The 22,763-nt window shown below is 36.9% G+C and overlaps 1 protein-coding gene across 6 annotated transcripts in view; it reads left to right on the top strand.

Annotated features, from left to right (window-relative positions):
* LOC128734068 (high affinity cAMP-specific and IBMX-insensitive 3',5'-cyclic phosphodiesterase 8) overlaps positions 1 to 22,763 on the top strand; it is a 220,798-nt gene that overhangs the window by 34,884 nt on the left and 163,151 nt on the right. The gene's annotated exons all lie outside the window — the stretch shown is intronic.

Below are 22,763 nucleotides of genomic sequence, written 5' to 3'. Positions count from 1 at the left end.
AGAAGCAGAAATGGCATTTTACAAAACCAAACCTGAAACTTTCATAGTCCTACATCAACGGTCGAACACTGTTGCATTTTCCTGAAGTATTCATGCGATACGAAATGGAGCAACAAGTGATTCACTTAACTTCCCGACCGAATTAGTTACGCTTTAGAAATGTCGCTTCTCGACAGATTTAGTAGCACAATACTATCAACTGTCTGACAGCAACCTCTGGGCACGGTCAATTTGGATAAATCTTATTTTCCATCCTTCGTTCAGAGGACACAACCAAATGACCCCGGAGTGGAGCCCACTGGCACTGCAATTCGCCCAGCACAGGAATTTGGTTCACACAACAGGAAACTTGAAACTTATTCTTGCACCGATGTTAAAATGTCTGAGGAAACGTTACGCTGATGTTGACCCCGCACCGTTACGAGGAGCAATGCTCCACAGCACGGTGGAAAACTCACATACCCAGCACAAGGACATACCAAAGGACAATCCGCCGCTGAAGTGGACAGATTCAATTTAACTCTCATCGCTCAACAACTTTATAGCAGGGGGATGAAATTGGATTTTTTTCGTTTCGCATAAATGTGTTGGCAAGCAATCTAGACCGCCCGGCCCGGTCTCGTTCGTCCACCGTTCGTGCAGTGTAGAGAACAGCAGCATCAGTGTAATGCAACCGCTGCTCTGGCTGCTGCCGCTGCACTGTAACATTCTAGTCTCTATCTGTACAGTATTTTCCAACGGAAAATGTACCATCGCAGCCAGGCAAGAGCAAACTAACCGACCCGGGATGATAGCTTTATTTTCCTTTTAAATGGATTCCACAGAAAACAAACCGGTGCTCAATTTTTTGGTTACTGGAATCCAGATTACTTTTCCCAGAGCAGAGCAGCAGAGAAGGACGAGACGATCGGTGAGGTCGGTTTCCAGTCGAGCACTAACCTGCATTTGTTTGTAGTAATTAAATTTCCGAAATGTGGTTTCAAGTGAAAATTAAATGAAGGGAACAAAACGATGTCTGAACTATCTTAAAACTATGAGTCGTCTAGCAATAATTGTTCTCTACACTGCTCTGCCCGTCGTACTACGTAAGCAGGTCAATTTAACAGGCGCAACGTAACGAACGGAACAGCTCGTGACTAAAGCGTATAGTTATGTAAATAAATAATAAACTAATTTTTATCAGTTGCCGCCACGAGAAACATCGCGAAACTGTTCAGACCAACAAGTGTCTACAAGTCTACAACACGTTTGAATGATCTTATCAGAAGGTCGATTTGCTGCTGCTTAGAGTACAGTCAGTGTCGTAAGAAGTTGTTCACAATGAGGGGCTATTTAGAGCAAACACTTGCCGTTCCACCCATGCCTACCTTACTAGACACGAACCCTCAAGTCTCTATGAAATGTAGTGCGAGTTCTGTTAAATTAACTTACATCGGAGATCAGAACATTCATTGCGGCATCTTGCCCAGTTGTTTTTGTTCATTAAGTTCATTAAGTGCATTTGGACAACGTGGCGTCGGTCGTTCTCGTAGTGACGAACTGTGAGAAATTTGTGGATTTTCCCAAACCGATAAAATTCGCGTAGGAATTCGTTTAATAGCAAGTTTTCATACATGCAGGTAGTAACAATTCGAATGGAATTTACATTCAATTTAAATTTTTATAATAGTTATAAAATTTAGCATGTTGAACCCGAGCCGAGTGTCTAAAACTTCTGATTTTTTTATTTTGTTAGTTCAAAAATGGAATGTGATCAGCTCTGGAAGTTCATAGACGGTAGGCATGAAAAATAACTGGTTTGATGGAGGTCGTATCCTGCTTGATTCCATGCATAACAATCGGCAATAAAATCTTTTAGCATATGATATCTTTGTGTCGACTTCAAGTACATAGTTTAAACGTTTTTTTTATGCCAGGAAACTATTTCTGCTAAACAAATAAACAGCACTTTTGCTACTGGTGCACCGGCAGCTGCACCGATCAAAGGCAATTTGACGGGCGTTGTTGTAAGCGTCGGAATGTCTGACTAAAGTGGTCTATAAAATGTCCAAAGGAACTTACATTTCATAAATGATAATTGTCCATCAACACGTGCTTGTGATAAATTGCTCTTGTTGCGCTGCTAGTTTTATTTGCACTTCGTAGTTTCTGCATGCGTTGTCTTGTCGTGACTGATCATCGAACTACTTGGCAGTATATCGCATACTGATCGAAAAATTTGGCCCATATCCGGTGGCGTGCCTAGACCTTACAAGCATGGTGCCCCATCTGTACATTCACTGATTGCATTTATACAGTAAAGCTTTGATTCGGATTGAATTTCAATCTCAAGTAATTCTTGATGCCGTTGTCCCAATAGCGCAGAATTCTGATATTTATTTTATTTGATTACAAGTAATATTTTTTCGATTTTGTGTGAGTTACTTGTACTGAGTCTAATATTAATTAAAGCCCATAGTAAATCATACTATAAGATTACTATAGTGAGAACATAATTTTGTATTGTTTTAGAATAAAATAGTAAAACTATATTCGTGGCTGATAAAAAATTCATGCTATTCAAAACAGGCATAGCCACCTTTTCTACCGCTATTTCCCGAAAGGTGTCGGTATTATACTATTTTTATCATGAAGTTTTATAACATTCATATAATATTCGTGAGAATATATATATTTTTGTGACTGTATTGTAATGTGTGAAGAATGATAGAATTAGGCAAGCGTAACACAAACTTGATATTAGACTATGCAATATAGGACCGGCTGGTGGTGTAATTGGTTAAACAACACTTTCTGCTAGAGATTGAGAGCGGTGAGTTCGACTCTCACTTCGCTTATTCTATAGTTCAGCCTAATTTCAAGAGCTTTCCTGTTCATCCATATTTCACATCAAGCATTTACTCTTCCTCAAGCAAAAATTGTAAGAACGACTGCTTATTTTACTTTACTTTATTGGCGGCGGCCATCATCGATCCTGCGCCGAACGAATTATGGTCCTCCAGTCCCGTCGGTCGAACACCAGCTGACCGTGTGTCGTCCTCGACAGCGCACATCTATCGTGTGTGGGATCTGCCCCAAAGTCTACGTTCTCTTCCTCGGCTGATAATAGTTTCGGATACTCTTTTGTCGGGCATTCTGGCTTCGTGCCCGACCCACCACAGCCTGCCAAATTAGCATGAAATTAGACTTGAAATTGTCATTATAATGCGACATTAAATTGAAATTGCAATTGGACTTGAATGTTAGTTTGAAATCGCACTTGAAAAAATGACTTGAATTCAAACTTTAACCTAGAAGTAAAGTTACTACTTAATCTAAAAGCAGCTTCTAATATAAAAGCATAGAAAAGATGTCTGACTTACACGGTTCAAAACCATTTGCTTGCCAACTAACGTCGATTTGCCTGCATACTATGGAACAAGGTAATCAGATCGACGCTATTTACACTGATCTGAGAACGGCATTCGATTGAGCCGTTCATGATTTCTTGCTTGCTAAACTCAACAAATTGGGAGTGTCAACTGATCTGCTTTCATGGCTTGGCTCATATCTAGGCAATCGTAAAATAGCCGTTAAATTGGGTCCCAGTCAATCGAGATGGTTCCAGAATGGCTCTAGAGTTCCACAAGGTAATATTCTAGGACCTTTGCTATGCTCGCTGTTTGTGAACGTCGTCACTCGACTGTTACCTCCTGAAACAAGAATGTGCTACGCTGATGATATAAAAATTTACCTGCCAATTGCAAGCATCACATATTTTCCGCAGCTTTAAAAATCTATTTAAATTGGATCAACCATTTTATTTGCCAAAAATCCAAATAAATCCAATACCAATCCAATCCAATCCAATCCAATAGCTTAAACCAGTAAAACTACTTCGTAATCAAATAACCTCATTCTGAATAAAGCCATTTTTTCGACAATGATCGTACAAAACCACTTTAGTAACCAATGCGTATCAATTTACGTTGGACCACGACAGAGTCAAAGATAAGTAAAACAGAAAAAACACACCCGATATGGTAAAAGACACCAGCGTGCTGATCGACGGTGGGCCCCGTTTGCCAAGCTCCTAGCACAAAGCAGTCGATAATAGTCTTCTCAGTGGTAGAAGCAGACAGGGCAAACATATAAAAATAACTACCGTCGGCAGGTGAAGCGTGTGGTGTGTGCGTACGAATAGTTAGAATATAGGGTGTCGTGTACTGATAGTTTAATTGTCAAAACAGTTGGGCGCAAACCGAGAGAGTGCGGATTAGACTCCCACTCAGTAATTGAACTACGCAATATATTTTTGTCTACCATTCTTCCTCATCAAACGCTCATCCACCTTTAATAAAAAATGTGTATCAAACCAATTCATTACTCTATGGTCCGATCCATAACTTTTCATTCAACCACCATATATTTCATTCAACAACGATTGTATCAAATCATTTTCCTTATCAATTGTCGTACCTAAACATTTCATCCTTCTATGGTTATACCGAACCATATGCTTGATTCAACAATGTGTTGGTTTTAGTCAGCGCACTTTTATGTGCATATGTTCAAAGTGATTCCGATCGGTGAAATATTAAGCTATGTTGATTACGTTTCGGCTTGCTGTTTGTGTTTTACAGTGTGACACATATGTATTCGAACAAAAACAAAGTCATATTTTTTTAAAATAATGGCTTTTTTTCGGATTTTAGTCTTAGAAGTTATTTGCCCATGGACACAGAACGCAACAAACATTCATTCTTTAGCTAATTAATTAAAACGATGTTTATTCGTGAGCTACTCGAACACTAATAATATATTTTTCAATGATTGTCATCCTTATATAAACTTCTACTCTAAGCTATGCCTACTATATCTCCTACAATTGTTCTATTGAATCGGCTTTTGTCTGGATAACATACTTCAACCCATATCTTGTTAATAACTAATTTAAATTCGTCCAAATTATGATATTTATAATCCTTAAGCTTCTGCTGCATGTACCTCCATATACAAAAATCCAGTGGGTTCAAATCAGGAGAACTTGGAGGCCATTCGTTTTTCGGTATGAAATCCGTCAGATTGGCTTTGCACCACGTCTGTACAAGATTTGCAGTGTGGGCTGGGGCTCCATCCAGTTGAAAGCAATAATATTCTTCGCCATACACACCCCGAACGTAAGGCATCAAATTTTCTATATATCACATTTCTATATAATATTTTGCATTAACTTTCACATCCTTGTCAATAAATACAAGAGGAAGCTTCCCTTTCTTTGAAATGCCTTCTCAACCCATGACTGCTGATGAATTTTGGTATCGTGGTACATTCCGTTTGTGCTTTAGAACGTCGATGATCGAAACTGACCTCAACCGATCATTTTGACATGACGCATGACGCGGGGCTTGAAGAACAAACATCTTTTCATCAGAAAAGATCACTTCGAAATCACCGTGCCGACGGAGCAGCAGTTTCCATCTTTCCTGCCGTTGTTGTTTTGTTGCTTCCGTTAATCCATGGATTTTACGTCTTTGAATGTTTTTTTTATCCAGATCCATGTTCAAAATTCGACGGAGAGATTCCCTGTTGATATTCAGCTCAACTGCCATTTTCCGTGCGGACCGATTGCAACTGCGACAATTTCACTCTCGAGCAACCTTTTTGTCCTCTACGGTTCTAACGTTTCGTTTTCTTCCGTGTTTTTTACGGTTTTCAACAGATTCCATCTCGACAAATCTTTTTCCTATATAATTTGCAAATCCTCTTTTTGTGCCGAGATTTTTGAGGTCACGAAAAATGCACGCAGCACCATTTTGGAATTTACTTATTATCAACGACCGTAACTCGAACATTGGTAAGGGTAAACGGGGTAACAACGCCCGCCGGGGTAAAACCGCCCACCATGGTTTTACAGGGCCTTGCTCAAATTGGTGTTAAATGTTGATGACAGTCATATTACTGAATGCGTACGCAATATTTTACAATACCTTGTACAGTAATATCGTATAAACTATCGGAGAAATAAATAAAAATAGATTTTTCGTTATAATCGTTTCGTTTTTTATAACTTTGTTCCCGCAGAACTTAGGGTTTATTTTATTCAAAACGTTAAAACTTTCAGTAAATCCAACCCACATCGCTTCTCTGATCCTGTCTTCATCCGACAGTACCTAAATTAGGTAACTGTTCATGCAATTTTGTTGAAATAAATAATGAAATGTGTATATCGGTCATTTGGGGGTAAAACCGCCCACAATGAACGGCGCAAGACCGTCGTGTATAATGCTAGTGCGATAAGGAGATTTTTAAAATAATTGCATAGTTTGGACCAAAGAATCTCAGATTTACATAAAACAATATAAATGTGCTTAGTTTATAGCTGGTGGACTGTTTGGAAAAATCTAAATCGCAAATTTTTCTTGCGGGCGCTATGGACATTTTCTTGTTTTCTCGGATATAGCTTTTTTAATAATTCCTCCCTCTTGGAACAAATAACATGGAATAAACATATTTTTTATGAAAATATAGCAAATTATCTTAGCAAAGGAAAAGTAATATGTATCTGCTCTATCAATCAGAACAATTTGAAATGTCAAAAAATGACCTACCGGATCAATTGCAGGAACTTTAATACTCATAGTGTTATATTTTATCTTAGATCCTCTCTAGTCCTTAAAGATTGACTCCAGGATGCCTAACCCGATCCATCTTGTTGTCTAAGGAAACTACACGGTATCAATTTCAAGACTGTTGGTACCTATATTACTGATATTCTTCCAATACGAGTGGTTGCCGGACACTCTTTCGAACTTGCGAATCTCGGGGAACTATGTACTGTTTGATAGCAAACTGATTCAATTTGTTTAAATTAGATAAATTCATAAATCCAATGCCACCAGTTTCATTAAAATCGGTTGAATATTGTTAAAGTTATACGCTATGGCGGTTTTACCCCGTTAGTGGGCGTGTTTCAACCCGCATGGAAAAAATACTCTATTTTTTGGACGTGTTTCCAAATCGCAATAAAAAATAGAAAATCATTACAGATATTTATGTTTTTATTTTTTGTATGTAAGTAATAGATCAATTGTTCATTTAAAGCAGATAAATTAGAAATTGAGCTACAACTTTTTTTTATACAGGTGGTTTTGCTTAAGCGGGCGGTCTTGCCCCGCTTACCCTTACGAGATACAATACGAAAATGAAGCTACGTCAAGTAAGACTTAAGTCGTGATGACACACACATGATATTAGTTTGATTGTATTACTTGTATATGCCGTTGCAAGCATAAAATGATTTTTGTTCGAATATATTCGGCCATCATCAGATATTTACTTTATTCGACAATAAACGTACCCCAAACATTTCATTTGTCTATAGTCGAACCGAACCATTTAATTCTATGCCATACAGAACCATATTATTTACCGATGGTCGTACCAAACTATTTTAATTGAATGCCATACAGAATCATTTTATTCACAAATGATCGTACCGAACTATTCCATACATCTTTGGTCATACCAAACCATATCAAAGCAAAGCCTTGGGAATAAACCGTCTTTAGACATTACCCTTCTTTATCGACAGACTTCGCAGCCGGCTGTTAGAGTACAGGACAGTTACGGGGCTAGTGCAACAATCCTACTGACTCTACCTAGCAGCACCGCCTAGCCGAGACTCGAACATACGACGACTGGTTTGTTAGACCAGCATCGTACCTCGAAGCCAACTGGGCGGCTGACCATATACTTCATTGAATAATGATCGTGCCAAATTCTTTTACTTATAAATGGTTGTACCGTAACATTTTTTTGTTTGAATATAGTCACTTCAACAGTTTCGGCCATTCGTGACTTTGCGGGATTGGGATTTGAACCCGGATCCTCGACGTGAGAGATGTGTATGCTAACCACTACACCGGTATTGACCCCTGAAACATTTTAATTCCAGCCATACGGCATCATTTCATTCATCAATGGTCGTACCGAACCATTTCATCGATCTATGGTCGTACCGAACCCTATACTTCATTGAACAACGATCGTTACGAATGATTTCACTTATCAATGGTCGTACCGAACCCATTATTTCATCTATGGTCGTACCTTACCATGTACTTCATCTAAAATTATAGTCAGGAAACATAGTCAGGACCATACAAAAATATTTTGGTTATTATGGGTGGGTAAATGGGTGTTACGGAACCATTTCTTTTAATTTGGCTGTGATCGCATAGGACTGTTCCATTTATATTCGGAGTTCGGAGTATTAAAGTTTTTCTTTATCAATTTTGTTGGCCATGTGGACTATCATGTGGACTAGTCGTTCATCGGAAGGGTCGAAAAAATGAAAAAAGCAAAGTAATAAACAAGTATTATAAAACACACACTCCTCAAGTTCAGTCATTTAAACTCAAGTATAGAGTATCCTATCCATATTGGGATAACAAAACATGGATAAAATAACTTTCCTTTAATGCACCAATCAAATTATCCTTCGAAACGAGTAGTAATTTTTTATTGCACATGCGACTAATATTTTCAATAGAATGTACGGTTTATACACGAAAATATTCCGCATACGCGCAGCTCAAGATGACCATTCAAGATACAGCCCTCATATCTGCAAAGTAAATAGCCCTTTTCCCGGTTAGAAGACAACCTCTGATAAAGATTATTTATTGGTCATTCCATCTCAAGCGTACACACCGGTTGGATTTCATCATCAGCGATTTCAACCAAGGCTGGCATAATTATTCATTCCGCCGACCCCACAACCAATTTCCAAAGTTTTATACCCATTCATCGATCCCCTTAGCAGTGGCGTTACTTAATTTTTTTTTTCAGATTTCCAAAAAATTCATTTTTCAGGTTCAAATATCTCTGAAACAGTTTGATGTGAAGATATGCCGATATACTTTTTCTGTGGGTTTTTGGCCGCGCAACCGAATTTTGTTATCAGTTTTTATCTAATTTGTCAACATCATTTATTTTTTTTTGCAATTTAAAACAAAAAATGTGAATATCTCGAAATACCCCCTATTTTATTTTCAAATAAGGCCAGAAAATAATAACGTAGATATTATAAGCAAGAATAGATTCGGTTTTCACGTTTAAACCTTAAATAAAAATTCTTAAAATCCATGTTTTTTTTGCTCGATTAAAAAATTCACTTTGTTTTTTTTTTCGCCCCCCCCCCCCCGTTCAGTGGCCGAACACCGGAAGGACAAAAACTTTATAAAATATTTGTAATGGCCTAAATATAGGTACTTAAAGTGTTCGCCGGAAAATTCTACATAAGAATCACTTAAGTGTTAGTAAAGTTATGTTTAAACACGTTTATTTGAAGTAAACTTTGATCTTCTGGTTAATTTTGTATTTCTTTTAAATAAAAGTTTAATAAAAATACAAATTTCATTTAGCTAGTTATTTGTTTCATTATATTGTATTGTTGTGTCGACTAATGTGGTGTTTCATTTCTGAGATTATTCGAAACTTCGAAGTACGCTCAAGTCTTTTTTTACACGGGGGATACGTGCCGTGTAAAAAAACTGTTTAAAAACCGCGTTAATTCGAAAAACGATGTAAAAAACCGCGTTAATTGGAAAAAAGTTGTAAAAGAACCGTGTTAATTCAAAAATCGTCATAAAAAACCGCGTTAATTCAAAAATCATAAAATAAACCGTGTAAAAAGAGACTTGAGTTTAATTTCGAAACTTGAAATTGCTTCATTAGCGCTTTTTTGCACTATGGGAAAAACTAGCTTATAAACGGTCGAAATACAGAAACGGCCTGCCAGTTGATAAAATATAAGTGATCTTCCGTAAAATTTTCGGCGAATCACATGGTGCCCATCCCTTCCCTAACTGTTGTCCGAAAGTATCAAATTTTGCTTATTTACTCCTATTTTTAGCAATATCAATTATTTTATGTAAAGAAGTCTGTAGAATCAAAGAAAATTGATCCAAGTTCTCATGGTTGTTGAACACGGTTGGAGTCTAGACGATACGGAGATGCGCCGAACTATGCATACCGTTTTCTCACGACAGTAACACTGCCGAGAAAGTGAAGCGAGACATGTTCTGATGCTGGGGTAAGCGATATTCTATATCAGTATTCAAAAAAAAATTCATTATGAATTTTCGCAGTCGTTCACTGCAAACTCAGTTGTGCCGCAAGGAACTAATCTAGGGCTATTATTTTTCGCACTAATGATGAACAACATTTCCTTCTTCACCAACAAAGCAGACATTCTGGTATATCAGAGACGTTACACTTTCCTGTAAATACTATCAAACAATGTTATGTAGGTACTGAAACCAAATATGGAAAACTTCAGTAGGTTTTGTTGTGTTTGTGAATTGTCAGTAAATCCTGGGAAACGGTCTGTTTTGACATTTTTAAGAAGGTCTGCACTGGTTGTTTGAAAGTCTAACTACAAAGAAATATATGTTCCGCTAGTTGCAACGATACGGAAGTTAGGAGTTATATTTTCGTTCAACTGCCTAGCATCAACAACTTGATAAAATATATATGTTTGCACTAGTGCATGGATTTGACCGCAAACTTAACGATTCGCATGCTCGCTATCTCGCTGCTTTTACTGACTTAGTCCGATGCAGACTAGTTTTTGCGAGTACCGTTTGGAGGCCGGAGTATTCTTATCACAAACCTGTCGGTTTGAAGGTATTCAGAAACAACTCGAATGAGTTGCTATGAATAACTTAGTTCGGAATAACCATCAACTTCTTCCGTATCAACAGCTTTACCTGCTTTTCGATCTAGATACTGTGACCGCCGGAGCTGAAATATTCGGATATTGTCTTTGTGACGATCCCCTGGTCGGCGCGCCTCACTTTCTGCAGCGGCTCAAAATATCTGGCAACTCAGGCGTAGCAAGTGTCATCATCGGAAGGAAAGTAAACAATCGGCAGGCAAAATAGTGGAAAGTAAATAACATGCGGTGCAGATAATTTTTACTTATAACTATAAATAATATTTGGTGGCTATATGCTAGAACTAAAATACTTATCTACTAATGCTTAATGTGCTTAAAATTACTTAGAGACTAAATTACATTCTAGTGCTAGGTAAATATACTAAGTTATCATGCAAATCAAAGCGAACCTAATGAAAAATCATTCTCTAGGTTACGTATATTCTATGTAATGATTGCAGTAGGCTAATGTTGATGCTTAACCGAATTTACTTGTGCATACAACTAGTACCGGTAGGACATTTAAACATAACATGCAAGATTGAAATAAATATATTAAAATTATTCATATAGAATGCAAGATAGAGGACACGAAAGATAGTGAACAGATTGTAGCAAAACGGGATAGAAAGACGTCAGAAGAGTAAGAACCATAGGAGAGAAGAAGTAAATTAGAAATACTAAACGTAAGTGGAAACAATTAAATTAAAATAATCCTATATATTTTCTATATAAACTGTATTTGCATATATAGGCAGTTTTTATCGTCGTCGTCGTCGTCGTTATCCACAATACACGATTAAAAACTTGGAAATTTGTTTCATTCGTTGATTGTACATCAACAGTCTTATTTAGCAAGATGTTTTCACCTTATTTTAGATGCTACTCAGTAATTTGAGCCTAAATAGAGGTCCCGTTTTATCGGCGAAGATTAACCCACCTCTACGGAGCTAAGATAATTCTCAGCATAAAGCGACATGCGGGTTCATGAACGAATTTAACGGGCTTTAAAATGTAATAAGATTGGACAGAACACAGAACACCTAATACCATACCAAGTTTTATGTACGTAATAGGTGGCCTTTTTTAGTCTTCAGTCTGTAGACTGACTATAATAAGTTTATGGTAAAGAGCTGATATGTAGAATGTCAGAACAAATACGAAATTTGTTCTAAGATAAAAATAGTACATCTTCAAGAAGCGACATGATTTCATTCACCAGAAAGTTGTCTTTTCCAACTATTTTGCAAACTTTTCTGTTGGATATACAGCTGAATTTTGACTAAAACCCTTTTACCGAGTTTGTGGACTTCTGGGAAACCTTCCGTTCTTGTCAAAACCGGGTTCCGAAATGCGAAAATAAACATCTCTATTATTATTAGCCTTGCTACTAATAGAGGGTTTGGCTGAGTGGACAGCATAATGTTTTCGATTGACATTTCATCCTGTTGACCACTGTTCGCCCTGTCGACCTTTCCTTTCATCGACCTTTCGTTTTTTTCTACCCTTTCGTGGAGTCGACCTTTCGTCTGTCAATCTTTCATCTTTCGGCCTTATTGGGCGCTACATTTCACCTTACCACAATTTCAAGTTTGATCACATCACAAGGTGTATAGTAACACTTTTTGACATTTGTTTTCTTTTAGCCCGTAGGTACGAGTTGTATCGAAAACTGAATAAAAATGTTATCTGCTTATTAAATGAAACACTGTTTCCTGTTATAATTTGCTCCAAAACTATATTCTCCACAATTCTAATGCCACAAGAGAAATCAGCATTAATAATGGGGTACAATAATTCCACTATATACCCACAAATGCAGTCTTCAAATAATTGTTTCACATTTATTTGCATTGTTTTGGTGTCCCTTGTTCATCATCAACGCTGTAAAATGTGACTAAATCAAACAAAATAATCAAACAACAAATTGAAACCCCTTAAAAGGTTTCAATTGATTATAAGCTCCACAATCCTAATTGATAAGAGACTCAAAATAAAAACCTCGTCGTCTACCCGGATCAAATCGTATTTATTCGATCCTTCTCATTATCGCCTATCGGCATTCGGGTGCGCTTTCACCACTGCTCAAAAGTAAATCTCCTTCAATTATGCAGCACTCAATACATTCGGTCGACGGACGGGACGGACCCGAGCGACGCCGAATGAAAAGCTCTAAAGCTCACGGCATTTGTTTGGTAGCGTGCTTCCCACCCTTCTACTGCCGGCCCCTTCTCCGACCCAGGAACAGACACAGGAACAGCAGCGGGTGGATATTGACCCGTACCTACGAGGGTGTACGACAGTGATGGTTTCATTTGCATGTACACACGACACAGTGTGTACACCTTCTAAAATTTGATGTGTTCAGATAAATTACCCTTACGACCTGGTAATAAGTTGTTAACGAAGAGCTTATCACTACCTACATTTTCTTCTGTTTATGACATTTCAGCATCAGTTGAAATGTCACCCACAACACAATACAGTCCTCGGGTCAGGGTTTTGGAGGAAATGAAAAGCAACTTTTCGGGAACCCTTTTACCGTGACATTTTTCTTTCGTGGGTGCTTTGTGTAAGTCAGAGTAACATTTGGGAAATGGACCTTATCATGTTTGATCCTTTTGATCGTTTATCACAGCAGACAGGCGTACGACCTGTGGAACGCCGGAAAATGTTTCGTTTTTTCTTGTGCAAGGTAGTTTACTATAGTTCAAATGTGGTTAATGTTAAGAAATTAGTCTGCATCTCAGCAGAAAACCTCCTTGTGAGCATTGATAACACATTGCAGCATGCTAATGGATCAGTAAATATCAGGCCGTTTTTCGTATCAGGAATAACAATGGCACGATTGTACCTGAGATGGGATTAAAACCGAAACCGAAGCTCATTTCCACAACCAGTTTTCTGGACTGGAAGCAAATCCCTTTTTGTAAATGGAATTTTTCCATGTCGTTTCATCCATGGTTATTTCCACTTCAACGCTGTCTGATGCTACGTCCAAACAATTCCCAACAAATCTAGAAGGGAGGTAGGGGACAAAACTTTCCGGATTCATAATCAATCAAATGTAAACAGTCGTCGTTCGGAAAGACGCCCGCCAAACTTCATCTCCCGGGCGAGCGTGGTGATAGAATTTTACTAACAGCCGGAACAGCTTGAACTTCTCTGTACATGCTTTCCGCTACGCAAAAAAGTCTCACACTTTCGACGGTAGGAGGTGTGTATCCGGCCTGTCATGTACGCTATAAACAAGGAAGAAAGGAACGGGAAACATTGTTCGGTGGAAAATGGAAATTATAATCAATATCGCTCGCTACCTTTGGGATGATAAACGGAACTGGACTTATCCGTGGGGAGACCGAAAGTAATATTAAATAGGATAAATCTTAATTAATTTAGGCGCTCGCTACCGGTAGTTTTATCTTATCAGTTTTCCCCACTTTTAGGGCTTTGGTGCTATTTCCAATGATTATTTTTATGTGGAAGGAATAATGGTAAGTTATGAAGTAGTCAAATAAAATATCCGATTAGGGTCGAACAGCTTTTCTGCAGCAGATAATACTTATTTTTTGAGCTCAAAACTCTAAAATAGACGAGATGAAATAAAAAAGGGATTTTTTCATTTTGCCTTAAAGCTTTCATGGTTCGAGATAATCAACCCGGAAAAAATCTGATTTGTTATTTTTCTTGGCAGAAAAAAAACTCCACCAAAAAAAATATATGCTAACTTTTTTTAACGATTCACCGGTGCTTTAAGCGGTATGAATCAGTAGGCAGGCAGGCAGGCGAAGGGAAAATATTTCCCGGAAGGAAACCTTCATTCATCCGCCCGCTCGCTGAATGGGGGCCGTCCGAATCACAATCGAATCAGTTTGAGTTATTTCACCTAAACGTAAATGTTGACAGAATTTCGCAGTGCCCTACTTTTATCCAGCTGTCAGAAGACGTACGCCGCCGACAAACGATAAAGCGGCATGAAGTTTGAACAAATAGCTTGCCTGGCTCGATTGTGAGTGAAAAACTGGAAGGGGGATTGGGGGACGGGGGGACGGGAGGTGGTAATTCTTTGGAAAATTCTGACCGTAAAAAAGCAAACTTAGGCGCTCGTTTCCAACGTATTACTTTGATCTTTTCACTGGTGTACGGAATGGTTATTTGCACATCGAAACTGGATCCGGGCAGAGCCATGTTTGTGTTAGACGAAAAGCGAAGAATTACAGCAGCCTGAAATGTGCAGAATATTTAATATGTTTACGACAATGGGAAAATTCCTTTTCGAGCGTTTTCGTTGGAAAATAATTCGACGATTTAAATAGTGATTTGGAAATTTTATAACTTGAAACTGAAATCAGCAGAATGAAACCCTCATAAACTTGCCTTTCTAAATTCAGTCAGATTTTCTGTGAGTGTGAGCCGGTCTTATGATCAAAGTAATAACCCACCAGTAAATATGTTTACCGTCCTTGTGCTCCTGCTGATATTGAAAATATAAAATTATACAGATTGAGCAGTCGATATGTGTGGATTGAAAGTCGTTTCAACCGGAATAAAGCAATTGAACTGTTCATTTCATGCAAGTAACTGCAATCAATTTTTTACCCTATCTTCTGAGCGAAGGCCGGTTATAACATAAACCACCTTTAGGATGATGGTAAAAACAACTGTAATGCTGAAAGCCTGAAAACATGATAATATGTTCGGTCTTATCTTATTCACATCGGTTCATCGTAACGATAGGGGGGCAATTAAAATATCCACTAGCACTGCCACGAATGGATGAAAATGATGAAAAACAATCAGTGTTGATCGGGTTTAGCGCCACACAGTGTTTGTTTGAATATATGGTAATCGTTAGTACTGATACGTAGCCAATCACTTGCATGCTCCAATCAAGTTTACGATGTAGACCAACTTATGTTTTCATTTTTGACATACCTAATTTTATTTCTGCTTCTTTTATCACCCTTGCTTACTTGCTTAATGACCGATGTAAAGATAAAAATAAAACGTTTTAACAAAAGTTTGCACAAATCGAAATCGAAAGAAGCAATTCCACTATCAATCCACGATAGCAATAAATTTTTACGGTCAATTTCAAAATGCAAAATTAAAAGCAACTTACTTTATCGCTCGTTTTCAAAACTAAGTACACAGTTGGTGGCGTGTAGATACGGCAATAGGATTATATTTAGAAAACTTAAATTGGCCTTTAATTAAAACGCTTTCAACACTATGCATCATTGAACATCGTTAAGAAGAAGCAAGCCTACTAGCTACCTGATTCAAATATTATTGGTTTTAAAATGCTTCAAAAAGGACTAAATGGTGCTTTTCAAGAAATCTCCCTCATAAACTACATTATTCCGTTGCTACGTTACTGTACGAAGGTCGTGCTCTCTTTATGCTCCGATTTTACTTGTTTGACTGTATCGGCTCAGTCCAATAAAAAGTTATCTGAAAAAAAGTTATGAGATACTTGCAGGGCTAGTTGTGTTGAAAGCTGCATTTGATACTGTTAATCAATGCAATTCTTTTGAACAAGCTAGCCAGATTATAGTGTACCCGCAGATTGGATAGACAACTTTACTGACATTACTTACCCACGTAGCACACTTTTGTCATTTCTGGTTGCTGCAACCTATTTATGACTGAAATTAGTCATTAATTGGTTACCACAACTAGTTTAAAACAACTGTGCTAGTAGGGTAACGGTCTGTCGCGTTCAAGAATAGCTTTGGTGTACCACAGAGTAGTAATCCTAGGCCACTATTGTTCTGTTATGTATCTACATAAAAGAGGTAATAGAGGAGGAAGATGGAAGGCTCTTGTTTCGCCGATGACTTGAAAATCTTTCTTTCAGTCAGACGAAATTAGAAATATGAGTTGAATTTGGATTTAAAGTCGGACATAGGACATTACATTAGACAATTGAAAATGGACTAATTTGGGCATTCATATTGAACTGGAAATTGGACTCAAAATTGCATTTGAAATTGGACTCAAAATTGCATTTGAAATTGGATTTCAATTTGGAGTAATTTGGACTGGAAGTTGTACTTGGAATTAGACATGAAATCGGATTTAAAAAAAATTAAAGTTTTCATTTGAAATTTTGTATGGAATTTTCTTTGAAATTGGGATTAAATTAGACTTGTAATTGGACGTAAATTGGATTTAAATCTGACTTGAGGTTAAACTTGGAATTGCATTTGAAATCAGTTTTAAAATTGATATTCGAATTGCATGATGACATAAAATCAGTGTAACTTTGACTTCGAATTGAAATTTGTGTTCCATTAGATTTGAATTTTTACTCATCTGTAATTTAAGTTAGAAATTAGACGAATTTAGACACGCAGCTTTACTTGAAATTAGATTTGACATTTTTCGTCTTATTCTCTCAATGGTTTTATCTCTTTTCTGTTCCGTTTTTCATCATTTTTTTCTTCTGTACCGTTTTCTTGGCTTTTGCTCTTACTTTTCTTCCGTTTTTTCTCTTTTTCTCTCATTTTTCTTTTCTTCTATCCCATGGTTTCTGTTTCATTGTTCCGTTATTTTTTCGTTTCCTGTTCCATTTTCTACTCTTGCCTTCCTTCCATCAGACCTGCTTTTCACCATGTTTTTCATTCGTGTTTTGTTATTTTTTACCGTTTTTCGTTATTTCGCTTCTCTTTTTCGCTTTTCTTTCGTTTCCAGTTTTCGTGTTTTTATCTCCTTCTTGTTTTTCGGTTTCGCCTGTTCCTTTTTACCTCTCTTTGGTGTCTCGTTTTTTGTCTTTTCTGAGTTTATATTCTGCTTTTGGCTCCCCTCTACCTTTGCTGTATTATAACAAAGGCTTAGGAACTTTAAATCATAGTTTGAAATTGACTTAAAATTGAAACTAAAATTAGAATTAAAACTTCACTTGAAATTAGACTAATTTGAACTTGAAACTTTCTTTAAACCGGACAGGGACATGAAACTGACATTTTTTGTTTTATTTCATCACAAGTTTTACCTTCTTCCAGTTTTGGTTTCGCATTTTTAACTTCTTTTCTGCACCATTTGCTTGGTTTTTGCTCTCATTTCCCTTCTGTTTTTCCTATTTTACTATCGTCTTGCGTTTTTCTGTTCAATGTTTCCTGTTTCGTTGTTCCGTTTTTCTTCGTGTCCTGTTCCAACTTTATTTTATTTTCAGTCTGGTTTTCCTCATGTTTTCGATCATTTTTTGTTAATTTCCTTCCCGGTCTCTTTTATTCTCTTTCCCTTTTTTCGTTTCGTCTTTCCGTTTTTTAAACTCTTTCTATTCCCTCTCCTTCTCGACGAAGACGAAACCCGTGTGCTCCGTTTTCAATCTTGTTTGATGCCTCGTTATCCGTGTTTTCTGTCAGTTTTATTCTGGTTTGACTCCCTCTCTCGCTTTCATCTTTTTCTTTTTTATGTTTCGTTTTTCGACTTTTTTTCTTTCGTTTCTTGTGTTTCTATTTGATCTGTATTTCTCTTACTCGTTTTTTGTCGAATTTTCCCGTTTTTTGTGCCACCTTTTTCCTTTAATATCCCGTTTGATTTCTTTTTCTAGTTTTCCTCGTTTCCTCTATGGTCTTTCTCTCTCTCTCTCTCTCTCACACACACACACACACACACACACACACACACACACACACACACACACACACACACACACACACACACACACACACACACACACACACACACACACACACACACACACACACGTTAAGTGTTATACCATATCGGGCGTGCGTGTATGAAAGGGTTAAGACTGGAGGGACAAAACTAGATATGAAACTATCTAATGGAAGGATACGGTTGTAGTTTAATTGCCTAAAACACTCGGGCACCAATCGAGCGAGTATTGGTTGGAGTTCCACCTGCAATTGAACAACCCAATATATTTTTGATCTCATATCGAAATTTTCCAGTTTAACATTATTTTCCTTTTCTCTTCTTTTCCTGTCTCGCCTTTTTTCGTCCTTTTTCTGAGTCCTAATTTTTCTCAACTTTCGTTTTAATTCAGTTCTTTCGCTTTAATTCCATTCTTTTACTTTCGTTTTAATTCAGTTCAAGCCTCGTTTTTTGTAATTTTCAGGCCGGTTTCGATTTCTTTCGCGGGTCGCGATATTCGTCTATTTTCGCTTTTCAACTCCTTTTCCATCCCGTTTTACGTTTTCGTCTGTTCCATTCTTATTTTCATTACGTCCTGCTTTTGCTCCTTTTCTGTTTTGTGTTCTGTTCTGTTCTGTTTTTTCGACTCTCGTTTTGTTCATTTTTCTACTGAAGTAACAATGTGAGTTTTATTACACTCTTATTGGGGTTTGCATGACCAATTTTGGGCATAAAAGCCATCATAAGAATGTAATAAAACCTAAATTGTTACTTGGATTACTTGGATTAGCGCTGCCCTGGGATGATTCAATTCATTTACCTCCGTACGAACATCGATGCGCTCTTATACGTCTGCCCACGCTGGCAAACAGGAGAAGTTTGCTGCAACGGTTATTTGTCTTCGATCTTCTTGGAAACAATATTGACTGTCGGGAGCTGCTGGAGCGGCTTCAAATCAACGTACCACCTAGGCTTACCCGTCGATCAGATTTCTTTCGGCTTCCAATGCATCGCACTCTATTTGGCCAGAACAATCCTATTGATGTCTGATGTCGTGAATTCAATGTCGTGTCTGACTCTTATGATTTTAATATTAGTAGAATGACTTTTAAACTTAGAATAATTATATATTAGAAACTGTCTGTGCGATACTATCGAAGACTAGTAATAAATAAATAAATAAATAACGGTGTCCCTCTTTTTCTGTCGAAACTCCTCTTTTCTCGACTTGTTTTCCCTCTTTGCTCCTGTTTTCTTGTTTACGCTTTTTTTTTTCTTTTCTTACATCTCGTTTTCTCTTCCATTTGGCCACGTCGTGTTTACCGTATTCTAATATGGGTGGGTGGGAAACACAGCACCTATACTTCAGTACTTGATCAAGGTTTTAAGCTGAAACACTGACATTAATGCTCCGTTTGCCCCATTCTACTCTATAGATTCGTGAAGTTAAGGTAAAACATAACTTTCATATGCGATAACTGGGGAAGAAAAGATCCTAGAAACGTATGTTTTGAGTGCATCGATAGTTGTCTATAATAGGGTGACGGATCCCCTTCGTCATACGGAAACACAATACACACTTTATTGCGACTTTTTAAAAGAATTATATCTGTAACTGCTCAATTTTTGGCATGGCAATGAATCGGGTTACAAACATCTATTTATCTATTCGTTAAGTCGTGTGTACGAATTACCCAATTTTCTCACAAAATGTGGATTAAATTTCAGCTCAAAAATTCAAGTATTTACCCCGAGTGATCAGCAGGTTCTCGTCATCATATTCAAAGCAGGCAGGAAAACCAAGAGAACTTGTATTTTTTGAAAAATAGTGAGAAATAGTGATTTTCTTCAATTACCTTTTCGTCAATAACGAAAAGACAATCCATGAATATTAATGCCAAGTAATAATTTGAATACGATTGAGTAGGGTCTTTTTCTAATTCCCGTCTTAAAAAGAAAAACCATTCTAATTTTCATCATTTGTTGAATGGATTTAATGAATACTAGAAAAATTCTTATGCTGATTTGACTAAAACATACTTACCATCCGATTCGTGAACTTTGAAATCACTGAAAAGCGACTATTAAAGCATATTATTGAAATTACGGAACTGACTTTATTGCTAAAATTCGTCGTACCGTTTTAAAATCCGTCCATCAAAATTTTTCATCGTCCGAATTAAAAATCAGAACAATGTTTACGAAGCTAACGCGCATGCATTTGTGTAGGACGGCATGACAAATGTTATTCTACAAAATTTCTGCAAGTCAGGCAAGTTCCCCTGGCTATAGAATAACGACAATGCCTTGCGTGAGTTATTTTCATTTATGAATGACGGAAATTAAAACGATTAGTCGACATTGTCTTCTTCGTCGCACGAAAAAACGTAGGAAATTTGGCTGGTAGGACTTCTTTAATGATAAAAAGCATTTAAATAGACCTCAGCTCATTTTGATTGATCGCGTATGATAGACAACTAACTAAAATATTAGGGGATAACTAGTTTTGCATTGTGTGTCATAAAAATGCTGATATTTTCAATAATTTGTGTTGGATAGGACGGGAATAGGCAATTACGACGATGTAGCAACATACCCTATAATGAATCCATGTTGGTTCTAATGCTGTTTTATCTTCTCTATGTCCGGAAAGTAGATGAAGATCCGCCATAGACGAACCCATCCAGTACCCTAATGTATTCTTGTAAAATGCAACTAACAAAAACTAAGTATGAAAAACTAATTTTTTAGGAAGAAGAAAATGCTCTACAGCTCAGCACCCGATAAGGATAAAAATATTTCTACATTTCTGCAACTTTGCCGAAAAAAATAAGTCTCTATTTCCCCAAAAAAAAGTTAATTCTGTGAGTTTTATCATAATAAGTCATGGCTTACAGTCATGACTTTTGATAGTTTTCAAATTAGGAGAGGTATTCATACGAACAACAATTCCGAAGACACTATATTGCTAAATTAAAGTTCCACTTTTCGCTGGTATGGACCACTATGGCAGCGGTGTTTTGTTTATTTATTGCCTGATAGTCGACTTTTGCTCTCACAATTTCCGCAAATCCGTAAATTGGTTAAAATCTGACAAACTTGTAATTATTTTCCTTTCGGAAATGAAAAATTAAAAAATTTCACCAAATAGTTTACAGCCCCACCACCGGCCCTATGCAATACTCTATTGCAGCAGAATTTTTATTGTTTTTATTGTTACATGAAATTATAAATTAACAATTATGTCTTCCTATCATTCAAAGTTAATTTCACGCGAATTAGGTTTGTCATAAAAATTTATTAGCCCAAGAAAGTTTTTTTTTACGTTCACGTTAATCGAAAGTATAAACAGAGTCATTGGTCGTTTACAGTTAAATGAAGTACTAAACCATTCCACGATGAAATTGTCGCGAAATTGAATTGAGGTGAAAATGTACGAAATGCATTTCCTATGTCGGAAACATACAACGAGGTGCAAATAAACGTTGGACACTTGTGTCCGAATATCCCGAGGCTGAAAATAATCTGCACCTGGACTGCATAAAAAAACATGCAGGAGATTGTTTTTGGAAATCACGAAATTTAATAGAAGATTAAGTTTTTTTTAAACTCATTTTTTTAGTTTTAATGTGGTTAAAATTAGATGGCAAAATACATGACTAGGAAAGTATAAAATAAAATATATATTTTCTTACGGTTATGTTTCTTAAAATTAAACTTCCCATGTTTTGCAAGATAATTTTAAATGACGGAGAAAAACTTAAATCATTATCAAATAAATTATTTGAATGGTCATAGAATTTGCTATATATGTTGCTTTCTATTGTATAAAAGTATAATGGAAATTCGGTTCAGTGATCTTTTTTCTATGATGATCAAAAAAAACTAAAAAAAACGCTATTATTTAGATTTATACAACGGGGGGGATGTGGTTCTAATTTTCTCATTACATTTGTAATTGTTTTATGATTAAAAATGGAAATCAATTCTGGATTCAGCAAATCGAAAAAATTCACCTAAATTATGTCATACAACTAAGTAGTTCATCTTAATTATTACAGGAACTATAAACTCACATCATTTACGATCACACTAGGAATCACACACTATCTTACCGAAGACCGAAGACTGAAGACCGGAAGTTTTACCGAAAACCTGATACCTTTTCAGAAGAACTTACCTAAGTAACAATTTGGGTTTTATTACACACTTAGAGTGATTTTTATGAACAAATTTAGTGCCATTAAACTTGCATTGTAACTTGGGTAGTGTGGGTTTCTTTTCATTGTTCCACTTTGCCCAGGGCAAAGGGCTAAGGGGGCTATTTTGTTACTGGGCAATAATTTCCATGAATCAAAACTTTTACGACGAACGTGACTTGCGTAATCGTCTTTGTTCCAAAGTTTGCATGCCAGGAAGTGGATATCGTTTCCTGTGTGGTTCGAGTGCTCATGAT

This window comes from Sabethes cyaneus, chromosome 2 (assembly GCF_943734655.1).
Source record: "Sabethes cyaneus chromosome 2, idSabCyanKW18_F2, whole genome shotgun sequence".
Classification (NCBI taxonomy): Eukaryota; Metazoa; Arthropoda; class Insecta; order Diptera; family Culicidae; genus Sabethes; species Sabethes cyaneus.
The sequence above is the reverse complement of the archived record's forward strand: the minus strand, read 5'-3'. Positions and strand labels throughout refer to the sequence as shown.